Source organism: Salmo salar, chromosome 09, assembly GCF_965601325.2.
Source record: "Salmo salar chromosome 09, fSalSal1, whole genome shotgun sequence".
Taxonomy (NCBI): Eukaryota; Metazoa; Chordata; class Actinopteri; order Salmoniformes; family Salmonidae; genus Salmo; species Salmo salar.
Genome location: NC_138299.1, coordinates 123,104,616 through 123,108,428, shown reverse-complemented (window position 1 = coordinate 123,108,428; position 3,813 = coordinate 123,104,616). Strand labels below are relative to the sequence as shown.

Below are 3,813 nucleotides of genomic sequence, written 5' to 3'. Positions count from 1 at the left end.
TCCCACACAGATGCTGGTGTTGCTGGACTCCTTAATGGAAAAGAAAGACCACGAAGATGACCTTACATACCAGTAAGGAGGAAGGATCTTGGTTTGTGTTTAGGTACAGCAGCCAAAGGGTGTTTTCCTTTGATAGAAATGTTCCTACTAAAAGAACAAATGCACTTTAATTACCATCCTGTCGTGCCAGTGGGCAGGTGTGGTGACAAGGGTGCATACAGAAGTCGTGGGCGTCACTCTCCTCCCTGCCTGGCGCTCCCCATGCCGGGCCCAGGGCCTTTGAGAATTCCACTACAACCCAATGAGTGGCCCACCCATCTGGGTGGTTCTATTTACCCAGGGGAGTATGGGCAAGGGGTGGGTTTGGGGTGTACTCTTTCTAAATGGCCTGGAATGAGATCTCTATCTTAATTGATATCTAGCCATTTAATCTAACATAGCATTCAGGACCCAAGCCTGATCTCTCCTTTTGTCCCTCTCTATGGAAAGTGTAGTTACTGGGCTGTAGTTTTTCACTATTATTTGAGCTATTTTACCTATATTTCTATTATTTTCTACCCCTATGATCCTCTCCAGCCCTCTCCCTTTCCAGATTCTTTAGGCTGGACCAGATGCAGACGAGGGCCATTCCTTTGCCGTGCTGGTGCTACAGGGGACTGTCTGTGATGTCTCAATCGGTGGTGTCTGGCTCCACCGTGGGAAGCAGATGACTTTGAGGTGGGTTCCTCTACCACTGCGAGTTGGCTTCCTTCTATCCCAGCCTATAGCCCAGGAACCACATTTCTCTTCCAGTTACATCAATTAGTTCCATTTACACAGTTTCCAATCCACACACTTAGACATGGTGGGCTGCATTTGGTCCTGGAGGATTTGGTTTGTCGCCACAATGGTTTCTTTCATTATGGATGATGATTTTATTCATTCAAACTATTGTCATGGTTTGCTGCTCGCTGATGTTCCCTACCCCTTTTCATGTTTTCCTTAGTTGTGTATTCTGCTTGGTGACTCTATAATGTCTGTTATCGCGTAGCTGTAGGACCAGTGGCTGGAGGATCTGCAAGCAAGTGATGGCAGATGGAAGGACCATCAAAGCAAGGGATTGAAAAGGCATTGCGGAGGACCAGAGGATCAAAGCCCTGGTCTATTGACCAATCCTTTCTAACACGATGTCGAGTACAAATCTATTATTGAGATGAGTAGCTCAGCCAATAAAAGTAAAATCACTATTAACAATTCGTCCTGTTCATAGCAGTGAAAATGTTTACATTATTTGTTATAAACAGATTGTTTTTGATTCAATTCTGTCACATACAGTATTAGTCATGTTTATGGAAATGCAAAAAGGTTAGTGCAATCAGGACTATGTGTGACCTGTGGATTTGCTGCCAAGTTTATACTACACTTATGTGGGAAATAAAGTACTGTTTTGATCCTGAACTTCTGTTCCTTATCTCCTCGTGCTTTTGAATGGCATCATACAATTAGGATACCTCCTTTTAACCACTTCAAGTGTTATTGGATCGGCTGTTGGCAGTTATGAATGGTCAGCAGCAACACTTAGATTTCATCATGTTCAGGGGATACTCTCATACTTCCCAAGTGACAGCAAATCAGGTAAGCGGCGGAGTGGATTCAAACTCTGAATTCTGATATCACCAGGTGAAAGTTGCGTTGGTCTATAGCTAATCAAGTGTGGATTTTTCTTTAAATATCTTCAATAGCCTTGTATTACTTATAATGTGTTCATTTTAGGGTATAACATTTTTTATTGCAGAATATTGATATGATTATTAGAAATGTTAATATACTGTAGTTGCCCAACAATATCTCCAATTGTATGTCAGGATGTTATGTTTGGATGATCAGCATCCTGAGTATATTATGTAATTTATATGTTCCTGTGGGAAATGGCTCACATGATTGAACTATTCACAGCTCATTAGAAATAAAAGTACTGAGGGGTTTCCATCTGGTTGTTAATGTTTTGAGTTGGTGTCTTTGAATGGGGAGCTAATTTGGTTGCTTTCCTGGACCTCTGCTGGAGCTCTTTCTCTCTGCCAGGGCATCTTCAGTCCTCTCAGCAAGGATCTATGAATCAAGTTTCCACCAACTTATAGTCATTGAATCATTGGAATCACGTGTGATGAATGTGCTTTTGTGCTTGTGTTTAAATGTCAAGCTCAGACTCAAAGTCTGAACCAGGGTTCCCCAACTGGCGGCCCGGTGATTTTATTGTATGTAAAATAAATAATAATATGTTTTAGAACACCTACTCATTCAAGGGTTTTTCTTTATTTTGTACTATTTTCTACATTGTAGAATAGTAGTGATGACCTCAAAACTATGAAATACCATATGAAATCATGTAGTAACCAAAAAAGTTTTCAACAAATCAAAATATATTTTATATTTGAGATTCTTCAAAGTAGCCATCCTTTGCCTTGACCCTCTTGACATTCTCTCAACCAGCTTCATGAGGTAGTCACCTGGAATGCATTTCAATTACATGTGTGCCTTGTTAAAAGTTATTTTGTGGAAATTATTTCCTTAATGCGTTTCAGCCAATCAGTTGTGTGTTGACAAGGTACAGTAGGTATAAGGTTGATAGCCATATTTGGTAAAAGACCAAGTCCATATTTTGTCAAGAACAGCTCAAATAAGCAAAGTGAAACGATAGTACATCATTACTTTAAGACATGGTCAGTCAAGACGGAAAATGTCAAGATGTTTGAAGGTTTCTTTAAGTGCAGTCGCAAAAACCATCAAGCGCTATGATGAAACTGGCTTTCATGAGGACCGCCACATGTGAAATGTCAGAATAATAGTAGAGAGAATTATTTATTTCAGCTTTTATTTCGTTCATCACATTCCCAGTGGGTCAGAAGTTTACATACACTCAATTAGTATTTGTTAGCATTGCCTTTAAATTGTTTAACTTGGCTCAAACGTTTTGGGTAGCCTTCCACAAGCTTCCCACAATAAGTTGGGTGAATTTTGGACCATTCCTCCTGACAGAGCTGGTGTAACTGAGTCAGGTTTGTAGGCCTCTTTGCTCGCACACACTTTTTCAGTTGTGCCCACAGATTTTCCATAGGATTGAGGTCAGGGCTTTGTGATGGCCACTCCAATACCTTGACTTTGTTGTCCTTAAGTCATTTTGCCACAACTTTGGAAGTATGCTTGGGGTCATTGTCCATTTCGAAGACCCATTTGCGACCAAGCTTTAACTTCCTGACTGATGTCTGAGATGTTGCTTCAAGATATCCACATAATCTTCCTACCTCATGATGCCATCTATTTTGTGAAGTGCACCTGTCCCTCCTGCAGCAAAGCACCCCAACAACATAATGCTGCCACCCCCGTGCTTCACGGTTGGGATGGTGTTCTTCGGCTTGCAAGTCTCCCCCTTTTTCCTCCAAACATAATGATGGTCATTATGGCCAAACAGTTCTATTATTGTTTCATCAGACCAGAGGACAATTTCTCCAAAAAGTATGATCTTAGTCCCCATGTGCAGTTGCAAACCGTAGTCTGGCTTTTTTATGGTGGTTTTGGAGCAGTGGCTTCTTCCTTGCTGAGCGCCATTTCATGTTATGTCGATATAGGACTCGTTTTACTGTGGATATAGATAGTTTTGTACCTGTTTCCTCCAGCATCTTCACAAGGTCCTTTGCTGTTGTTCTGGGATTGATTTGCACTTTTCGCACCAAAGTACGTTCATCTCTTGGAGACAGAACGCGTCTCCTCTTGAGCGGTATGATGGCTGCGTGGTCCCATGGTGTTTATACTTGCATACTATTGTTTGTACAGATG

The 3,813-nt window shown here is 41.4% G+C and overlaps 1 long non-coding RNA gene across 1 annotated transcript; it reads left to right on the top strand.

The window, feature by feature from the left end:
* The first annotated feature begins 392 nt into the window (after nucleotides 1–392).
* LOC106612706 (uncharacterized) lies at nucleotides 393–1,437 on the top strand. The gene is made up of 2 exons (XR_001330349.3): nucleotides 393–717; nucleotides 1,031–1,437. It is a non-coding gene; the product is annotated as an uncharacterized LOC106612706 (long non-coding RNA).
* Nucleotides 1,438–3,813: the final 2,376 nt, after the last annotated feature.